At 40.3% G+C, this 11,030-nt stretch overlaps 1 long non-coding RNA gene across 1 annotated transcript; it reads right to left on the bottom strand.

Annotated features, from left to right (window-relative positions):
* Positions 1 to 246: 246 nt before the first annotated feature.
* On the bottom strand, positions 247 to 731 carry LOC120553063. The gene is made up of 3 exons (XR_005638092.1): positions 697 to 731; positions 391 to 455; positions 247 to 280 (listed from the first exon to the last, which is right to left on the bottom strand). It is a non-coding gene; the product is annotated as an uncharacterized LOC120553063 (long non-coding RNA).
* Between the last annotated feature and the right edge of the window lie 10,299 nt (positions 732 to 11,030).

Raw genomic sequence — 11,030 nt, 5'->3', positions numbered from 1 at the left:
CTTCTCGACCGACTCCGAGCTGAACTTTTCACAGCTTCTGCCCGCGATGCCACATCTGGTTGTTTCCAGCTGAAGCTCCTGCGTGCTGTCTCGTAGTTTACAGGCAGCTGGAAAACAATTAAATGAGAGTGGTATGAATAAAAAACATAAGTCACAGTAAAATTAAACAAGGAAAGATGAAAAAGTAAAAATTACTTACACACAATGGCGTCATTATCAGCGTCATGTAAATCTGGACGAGCAAATATAGGTCACAGCCTCGTTATGAGGCGAGGTTAGTCTGAAAAAAAACCAACTATGGTTAAGATCGGTATCTATTAACGTATCTATGTCCTTATACAGAAGAATTAATGAAATTCATTCAATGAAAGCATGTTCTTTAAATCTTACCCTTGCTCCGGTTCGTAGTGCCTGCTACAGTTTATCTCAGAGTTGTGAAGACGGCGGACTGCTTCCTGGAAATTACGAGATAAAAAAAATACACTTTTATAAAACAAGTCACCCGCTCAGCTCTGTAATGAATGGCGCTGAAAGCAGCCACGGCTCTGTGCTGCTCGCGTTTAAACTTGGTGGGGTTTAAAACATTACTGCCAAGTCTAAGTAGCCTGTTTAACATCCAAAGACAGTCATTGTACGATCAAGAGTTAATAAACAGTACAGACTAGCTCGCCGTTTCATTAATAATCATATACTTACGTTGTCTTCTTCTTTTCTGTGAGCGCATCTTTGGAGCCGCGGAGGTGATATGGAGGAGAGAAAAAAACCGCTCCAAATGTCTTGAACAACTCCTGTGTGTTTCCAAGTGAAGTTTGACAGAGTGTACCGACAACTCTTTTACCAGTTGGCCTGAAATATTCCCATATTTCGGAAGTTTTTGCTCTAACTCTCGGACTCATCTCCCATGTCATTTGCCAGTATTTTAAGAAGAGAAATGGTTGGGACCTTGTCATGCAGTGACAAAGCTGATATGCTTTATGTGAAGCACAGTGTTTTGGTGTCAGCAGAAAGACTTCTCTTAGAAAACTGTACAGTGGTGCCTCTGTCTCCATTCCACCAGACAATGTTGGATGAGCAAGACCAAAGACTGTAGTCATGTCACTATGCACAGTGGTTGAGCTAGGAGACTGTGAATGAATCATGGAATGCACATTTTACCTTTGTGGCAAAGCCTGATAAAACTAATTGTTGAAATAAATTATTTTGTGTATCTTTTTTACATAACATCGGTCATTGCTAATGACATACAAAGTAATTAATCTAGCATACGTCCATTAAATAAATCAATTCAAGCTAAAATTGAAGAGTCTACAATTAGGCTATACTGAGTCTGATCTATTTTAAGAGATTTTCTTAAAATTAAGTTAATACCTTTTAGAAAAATGTCACCTGGGGTAAAACTCCCCCTGCTACCCTGATTTGCATTTGTATAGCTCACAGCATTTTCATTTACATGTGAAAGCCTCCCCTAGAATTAGAGGGAGGGGGGTCATGGGGGGACAACTGCCAAGCAAGGCCCACGTCAATTTCCGACAATTTTCGGCAGTTTTCGGTGTTGCCTGTAAATTGCCGTGTACAGCCGTAAACCTGAACTTCCACGACAATCTACAGTGCCGCATACTGACGAAAATCCCACTTTTCATGCAGTGAGTACTACTACTACTACTACTACTACTACTACTACTACTACTACTACTACTACTAGGGTGACCATATTTTGATTTCCAAAAAAGGAGGACACTCGGCCCGGCCACGAGACAAATCCAGACAGGCTTCTCAGAGGTTAATGAATATGCTTTTTTATGCCTCAATGGTGCAAAAATAACTTCTGTAATAAAATCAAATAAAATCTGTAACAACCGGCCTGTAACAAAATAATAGCTCTCTTTTAAAATAAATAAATAATATGAAATAATGTTCTAAATATGAATACAAAATATCTCTTAATACCTTTTCAATTTAATAAGATAAATAATAAAGACATTGAAACATATGTGGCAGTTTTGCACACGGTGCACTCCGTCTCCCACTTGTCCGGTCCCGACCGGGACGCAAAATTAAGAATCCCACTATGGCCACGCCAAGACCTGCCCACAAAGCAGCTCGATTGGTTGGGGTTAGGCATTTCACCTTGAGTGGTTAAGGTTAGGATAGCCGATTGGTCAGGGAATAGGACCTGAACAAAATACCATAAATGCTATTGAAGGGCGGGTCTTGGCCTGGCCATAGTGGGACTCGTAATATCGCGACCGGGACGGTACGTGGGACATTTTTTTTGCTGTTCAAACTGTGAAGCTGCACTAGCTACACTAGTCTTGTTTTATGGTTATGCGCAGGCTCCACGCAGAGCTTTCGCCGTAGTCTACGGCCTGATGTTTATACTTGTGCTCCGCTGTCTGCTCTGGTCCCTGTGTATGTGTGTGTCGCAGAGCCGCCCACAAGGCAGCCTCTCGGGAATTACGTCACACAACAAAGTACTGTAGTATTGTGTGCAAAGCGGTAGTTAATTTAAGTACACGCAAAATGGTCCCATGAAAAACAGTGAAAACCGGACATTTTCATGAATATTCATGAATTTATAAAACCCCCCCGGACGCCACCGGATAGTAGGTAAAAAGTAGACATGTCCGGGCAAAAGAGGACGTTTGGTCACCCTAGGAAACACTGGATTTCCTATAACATATGGAGCTTGAGAATCTAACAACAAATAAACATTTACTCCAATAAATTCAATTTTCTAAAGTGAGTTTCAAGTGTGCAAGTTGATTTTCATTTCATACACTACAAATGGAAACCAAGGACTGTCTGGGCCATAAGAAAAATGCCATTCAGAAATGTGAAAAAACAATAATGTTCTTTGAAAACAGTAAAAACCTTGTAATCCTTTCAGGTGCTTGTTATATGCTGTGTGTACCTCACACACAAGGACAAATCACAAAACTGCTTGGGAGAAAAGCAGGTGGTTTGATCGGTAGTCACTGATGCCAGCCCATACCACATTTAAGATGCCTTTAAATGAATTAAGTAATAGCCTAACCCCCCCCCCACACACACACACACACACACACACACACACACACACACACACACACACACACACACACACACACACACACACACACACACACACACACACACACACACACACACACACACACACACACACACACACACACACACACACACACACACACACACACACCTCCATGTTAGTGGATGGGGCATAGTCCAAACTAAAAAGTACCAGTCAAATAAATGTCCCCAAAGATGGTTTCTGTGATGTTTGTTCAAGTGTGCGTTCACAGCTGTGATTGACTCACAATTGGTTGAGTGGGCGTATGGACGGGATGATACCGCGGCTCCACCACTGCACAGGCTCCAGCTCCAAAATTACAAGATGGCAGTTCCCGTATGATATGTTGGCTTCACTGCTGTACAGTGACTTGTTCATCTCTATATACAGTCTATGATCCCACCCTATTTCTAGCTGCATGACAGTAAAGACCAACAGAAGGCGACGTAACACAATGCAAAGTTTCCCCCCGTTAATTTTCTATGAGACATGAGTGAATCGCTTTGCAAGGCATTGTGGGATTCCAGGCGACGTGGGACTGACCAGCAGAGAGAAAAATCTCTTTTGCAAATGAGGGGAAAATTTGAATCTCCGTAGTGTTTGCTTAAAAACTGACAACGAAAAAATGACAGTGATGGGACAGGAACTTTAGTGTTTACTTGCCGTGTGAAGTTTTTTTGTTGTACATTCTGGGATCCCTCTTTTCTATGTCCCTGGCCTCCAGGTTTACAGATACAAAAAAAGTATTGCTGCTTGGCACAACCTTATGTAAATTTTGAGAGAAAGTGCATGTTGCTAATTTACACGTTTGTTAATGATCAAGCTATTTGTCACTTTGTGAGAGTTCACCGCAATGAGCGAGAACTGGGGGAGGCAATGTGCGATTTGTTCCTTTCCAGTGGGGCTTCTACGTCGCAATGTGTGCCTGTGGGCACTGGATAACAATAAGTTGGCTGCCATGTGAGCCTGCATTGTTAGTCACTTATTTCCGAAAGTAGAGCTAACACAGTGAGACCCCTCGTTTGAGGTGAGACGGTGAAGACGGTAACATTTATGAGCATGTGTGCATCTTCCCACGTGTCTTTTCACCCAGCCTTCAGTCTTAATTATGTGAAAAAGGGATGATGGGCGCATCTAGCAAGGGAGAAAAGCACAGAGTCAAGACAGGCTTGAAAGAACATCTGTTTTGTTTGCCTAAGTGTGGTTGAGCTTGTGAGTTCATTTCTTTGAAACCATATGACCTAAACAGATATGTAGCAATCACAGGAGGATTATTTTATTTTATTAAGAAAGAAAGTAAACTTTCTTCTGCTTATCACCGTTGGACATTGAATTTAAAATTCACCTGCCAGCTGGGTTTTTGGTATAGCAAATAATCTCAGAATAATGTGTTAATACCTTCAAGAAAGTAGTAGTTCATTGTTAACTTCCCACCTGTGGATATATACGTACATACGCAGTATAACTAACAAAAAAGGCCTCATACACGAAACTAAAAATGTTGGAGTTGGAAGAGATTCCTAACACGGTGTATGTGAAGATAAAGTTTTGAACGGTTGTAGGTGACATGACAGAAATTCTCCCAAAGGTCCTTAAAACGAGTGATGTGGGAGATGCACCAAATGATGGCATAGAGGAAAGGTTGATTAGAGTTCATCAACAGGCTCCAGACAGTGGCTTTCGGCCAGACCTAGCAGCTTGGCCATGTACAGCGTAACAACCACAGATCCTCTGGGATCTCAATCCAGGGGCAGGTTGAATGATGTGCTCGGCCGGGCGTGGTTTTCACATATGCCAGGGTAAACTGGGTAACTGCTTTCCAATCCACAACGTTAGAGCTCCAGATACTCAATATAGAATAGGACAAAGAAGACAGATGGAGAGCAGTTCATCATCTTCACTCAGCTCCAAATTAAATGGGATCAAAGGGGATATTGTTGCTGGAGTATTAAACAGTCTGTAGTTAAATATAATACAACTAAACACACAATTTGATGTTTAAAGAAACTTATTTTCCAGCTGCCAGGGTGAATAAATTAAATAATGTGTGGCTTATCATTTATATTTTTGTCTTTCACTGTTGCCTCTTCTCCTTTGATCCATTTTTCATTCTCTCCTAACCTGCTCTCTTTATGTCTTCGTATCAAATGTCATTCCTAAATCGCGTTTCTTTATGCTACATTAGCTCACAGTCTCATAAAAGAAAATCAAATCTGAGAGTGATACCAGCGTGCTACATTACTTTAGCACAAATATATATAGCCCCATAAAGGCAATAAAACTGACAAAATGTGGGTAAGTAAATTAAAAACCTGAAAATGAATGAAGGCAAGGAATGTAGATACTGTAATGATGAAGAATTAAGATTCTTTGTGTGATGCCAAGCTCTCTCTATTTTTGCTGTTTCTTTATCTCACTCATTTAATTCACACTTTTTGTCTGCTGGCTTCTCTCTCTCCAATTGGCCTCTCTTATCAACTTTCCTCCCCTCCATCTCCTCTCATCTCTGAGGAATTATATCATCCACTCCTCTCCCTAACTCTTCTTTTTTCCTTTTACACCTTCTCACTCCCATAATGCTCAGACCTTTGAAGGGCTTAGCGAGCAGCACAGTGAACAGTAAACATTTTACAGCATTTTTGGGAATAATAAAGAGGAGTCGTTTCATCTCAGTCCTAAAAAAAATGTTTAATAATGTCAGTGACTCACTGCAAAGAAGTACACCTCCTCCTTAGTGGGAATATTTACAAAGTTGCCTTTGCTCGCTGCTGCATGCAGTACTGAATGAGGTGTGTGGGTTGGTGCAGGTTTACAGAGTGGGAACACTTGATTGCAAGGGTAAAATGTTGAGGGTTTGTCAAGTGTGCGTGTGCATGTATGCCACTGTGTTTTCACACATATGTGTGTACACATGAATACATGCATCTGTACATTGCACTTAGCTGGTAACATATTATTACTGATTTCCCCAGTAATTATAGTATATTGTAATTAATGTCCCAATTTTAGAAATCGTGAGTTTTCGGTCATCTGAGATTTCAGTAAAAAGTAAGTTAATTGTGCCACTGTCCTCTCTGAATATCATCAAATATTAATATATTATGGAATAATATATTAATATTCCAAATATATTATTAATATATATTTAAAAACAGTGTGTAAAATACGAGGGGATCTTAGAGCCCTTAATTAACATCTAGAACTGCATGTTGAAATGCAATATACTGTATATCTATATATAGATATATATTTATTTTCTTCTATTTGAAAAGCATCATTGTCTTTAAAGACCAATAACAGCAAACGAGTCATATGCAAAATATCGGTCCAAAGTCATATGAAGTGAATTGCTTTCAGAGTTCATAAGAAAAGAAGTTTTCAAGCTTCTTGGTTTGTGTCTGCGGTGTGCGGCTGCACATGCACATTGGGATGACATCACGCACCTAACAGTTTTTCTAGGCACTGGTAAAGTTTTACAAATATTAAAGGCACACTATGCAGTTTCCGTTTTGTCATTTTTGTACTCCACAGCCACCCCTGGAGTCGCTGTGGAGTACTTGTATTTAACGTTTACTGTCGTAAATACCACTCATGCAGAGCCGTCTCTGCACTCACGGCCTGATCCCCTCGCCCCTGTAGGACTGGTCTTATTATCAACAATGGATGATATGAATCAACACCTTCGTAAAAACTGACATACAACAAGCAAGCGCAACAACATACAACATAGAATGCAAGCAAGTTCACTTGACATGTTGCTCAAATGTCAGGAGTACAGTCTTCAAGGTGGCCTTATTAAAGTCTCCTGCGATTATGTGAACACCGTCGGGGTGGGCCCGCTGCTGTTTGTTTATGGTGTTTAGAAGGAGAGAGAGCACCGTGTTTACATTGGCTTCGGGTGGAATACACACAGAAGTGATGATCACTACTGTTAGCTCTCTCGGTAGAAAAAAAGGCCGGCATCTTACAGACATGTACTTGAGGTCAGGGCAACAGTGTTTATCTTTAATTGTCCTGTTATTACACCAGTTCTCATGCACGTAAATACAGAGCCCCCCTCCTCTGCTTACTGGAGTCCCCCCCCCCGCTTTGCTATCGGGATGATTGGCCCTACTACGAGTTAGTTTACCATCAAAATGACTTCAAAGCTGTTATATTAAGGTACAAATCTCGCATATTGTGCCTTTAAACCTCCATGGATTTAAAGTTTATAATACAAAGAGAAGTTTTATTAAAAGGAAAAAAACAGTTACACACACTGTACCACGTATCATAAAGGTGTTTAACATGATTTTGGAGAGGTCTCCTCTGGAGAGTGTTGGTGCACCTCCCACATCACCACTTTTATATACACTACCTTTGGGAGAAATTCTGTCATGCCAACCAACAGTTCAAACTCGACCAATCATTTCATCATTTATTCACCTGGCCGGGTGCCCTTGCACCTCCACTGCCAACAGCCACAGCTGAGCCTATTGATTATGGGTCAAGTCAGGTCTTGAATGGATTTATAGATAATTGCGTGTAAGGCACACAGTATAAAAACATGCCTTAAACCCAATTACCATTTTATGTTTGGTATAATTGGTTGCAGTATTCTTGCACGTCAGCCTGAAATAGCTAAATCATTGACATTTTTTTTTGCATTGGTTGGAGTTTTTTTTTTTTTAAAGAAACGATGAATGTAAGGACACACATTTTATGTAAATCATGTAAATTTGTTGCCCTGACTGACAACTCCCTCTCAGGAGAGGAAACTAAGTTAATTTAAGTTTGAAAGGTCAGAAGCAGATGCTGTAATAAATTACTACCGTCAGCGAGTAATGAAATCAGTGAAGAATAATGATTAACAGATTGTTTTTAATTAATGAGAGCAGCAATACTAATTTTGACTCCACAACTGCATTCCACACATCACACTGTAATACATGAGCGCAAAATTCCACAGGTGAAAAGGAATATTCAAAGAGTGTCATACTGTATGTACAGAAAAACCCTGTTACTCAAACAAGACGTGCATTGTACGGTGCATTATATCATCATAAAGTACTTCTCCCCAGACTACTGACCCTCAGCGTCTGTTTGTAGTTTTCTCGATCAACACTAATGAAACATCTGTCTGCTGTTTCTCCAACAGAGGCGACACAGTTAATTGCAAATAGATTACCCTACTAATTATGTCACTTTTCAATGTCCATGTATGTTTTTGAGAGCTTTTGAGTGAAAAAGGGACGTGGTGTGTGTGCATCTGTCGTCATTCCTCCTTGATCCACAACTAAACAACCTATAGAAAATGTGCCTTTGAGAATGACTTTAGAATAAGAGGATTAGAAGTGGCTGTGTTGTATTTGCTGTGCATGATGTTGTGTGCATTAGTGAGTGTGATCTGGGTGTAAGCTCTGCTTGTCTGTCTGCATTCTTAACTAGCAACCTAGGTAAGAGAAATGATTGACTTTGGGAAGTTTTATGTGACCCCTGATAAGTAATCCTGTCTTCCCTTCATAAAAGGTTTCATTTCTTCTCACAAGCTCTAGCACACATTCCTAGTTCAGAGCACAATGCTATGCACCAATTGCGGAATCTTCAGTAGCCACTAAGAGTGTCTGTGCGTCTGTTGTGGGACTGGGATCCCCTAAGGAGGCTGAATCAAGGGTCTTGGCAAGTCATACAGGACTGCAGACTGCATCCAGTGCCTTCACCTTTCACTCCTCCTTTAGTATAGACAGAGCACAAGAAAAGGAGACACAGGGGAGCATAAAAAGGTGGTTTTGAGATACCTGTGCCTTTCATGTATAAGAGGCGAAGGTGGACAATATGTACAACATTGCGGTGGGAAGTGAAGTAAAAGAGAACAGGAAACACGGAGTGGTCAAGAGGTCAGGATAGACAAGCTGGGAAAATGAAGGAGTAGATGAAATGAAACACGCAGCGGTTCACAGATTCAGACCTTCTTTGGCCGGAGAAAAAATAGAGCGAGAATAATGGCCAGAGACGCTGACCTCAACATCAAACAGGACTCTGCCAGATATGAGCACTAGTAGCTACAAAGAAAGTGAAGACGTTAAAATGCCGTAACTTGAAATTACTACAAATATTGGATGAAAAGAGGCAAGTGATGGAGGGAATTGGGATAAAAATGAAAGTGAGAGAAGGAAGAGAGAGAAGCAGTGGGAGGTACGACGAGCAACGGAAGGAAATGCCAAACTTGACATAAATCAGAAGAGAAGGTGGTTAGTAATTGCATAGTAAGCTATATGGTAAAGTGACCCAGCTGCCCTTGTGGGAATGTAAGTAGGCGTTCATGTAGCAGCCCAGAGGCTCAAGGCATCAAGGGATGCAAAGCTGTTCCGAGGTCAGCTCGAAAAGGCACAGGTATGGGGCCTTTGCATTGAAAGGGCTGCCAAATCCCCGGGCCCCAAGAGCACATAAAAGTAAAAATGCACAAGCAGGAACTATACTTCTACAGCTCAGCTAAAGCATACATTAAACACAGAAAAGGAGGGAACAAAAAGAAAACTGGAATGAAAAATGAAAAAAAGAGGAAAGGAGACAATGGGAAGGTGGGAAAAGATGGAGGGGAGGTACCAAAGGGGATTGGTACTGTAATATACGGAGACCCATTAATCTCTTTTCATGTAAACTAATATTTTTAAATGTGCAAACATGCAAATTACATTGTTGAGGCATTTAATGAAAATGCATACATTTACGATCCTTTCAATTACTTCTAGGATTGGTCTTATGGAGACCGGGACGGGATGATAAGGGACTCTATAAAAAGATGCATTATCAAATATTATCACCTCAAGCATCATTGGCAAGGATGTATAATCAACCTTACTCAACAAGATTGTCACTGATTGTAAACAATTATTTTTTCAGTTTTTCACCTAAATTAGTAGTAAATTAATTAACAGATTGGGTAAAAGAATCTATTGGGCAAATTCTGTGTCTTATGTTTTTTTTTTTACATTTTCAAATCGGATTTGAGGAAGCAAAAATAATGAATAACTGTATTGTGATAATATACGTATAATTGTGTAATATATTGATCCCATCAGTAAACCAAAGTGAATTCTTGAAATAAATGTAAAAAAAAAAAAAAGTAAAATGAAGACTGTTGTATGAGCCTTCTTGAAAAGTTGTGGGCCTAAAAACACAATACATTCCAACTGTTGTATATACTGTATCAATGAGTCTTCACTGTATACAAATAAAAAGACTCCAAAGTTGCCCAGAGGCCCCTAACTGGAGACATTTTATCCAAAAGCCCTCAGAAGCACAGGAGCAACAACCAGGAGACAATGAAAACACAGTTGTTTTCTACTTCAACTATAGGGACTTAAACAAAATGGAGGAAATGCTGATTGTGGTGGTTAACAGCTTGCTTAATGCATGGAAATATGTGCTCAATGCTAAACACGCCCACAGAAAGAGCCTGCCACTTTAAGTCTGTATGTATGAACTGCTCCAAAGATAGTGGTCAGTCAGTTTCTGACACCTGCCAACTGCATGAAACGTTCGTGAGACACTTTGAGGCAATCTGCCCCCCAGAGAGTAGTACGAAAAACAACAGAAACCAGAAGTTTGCCTTTTTTTATACTGTACTCTGTATTTCTTTCCATTAATGCATTTTGCAATTGGTGTAAATATTGTTAGTGTCCAAAGAGGCACTGCTAACTACTAACCAGTTTACTAGTGAGAATTGTAAGAGGTAGCAAAGTCGTACATTCAGTGAACTAGTACAGAGAAAAAGAAGCAATATGGTGACTACATACAGTATACCCACGGAACAAAAAGGAATTCATCAGCTCTGAGGTGGAAGATACACTTGTGAAACTCCCTACATGATGTTACCAGGTTTGAGTCAGATACCTTAATAACAGAAGCCTGCAGAGGCTCTTACAGGAGGAAGTCTTACAGAGGCTCTGACTCACAAAGTACCTGTATATACAGAGTG

Source organism: Perca fluviatilis, chromosome 23 (genome assembly GCF_010015445.1).
Source record: "Perca fluviatilis chromosome 23, GENO_Pfluv_1.0, whole genome shotgun sequence".
NCBI classification, from domain to species: domain Eukaryota; kingdom Metazoa; phylum Chordata; class Actinopteri; order Perciformes; family Percidae; genus Perca; species Perca fluviatilis.
The sequence above is the reverse complement of the archived record's forward strand: the minus strand, read 5'-3'. Positions and strand labels throughout refer to the sequence as shown.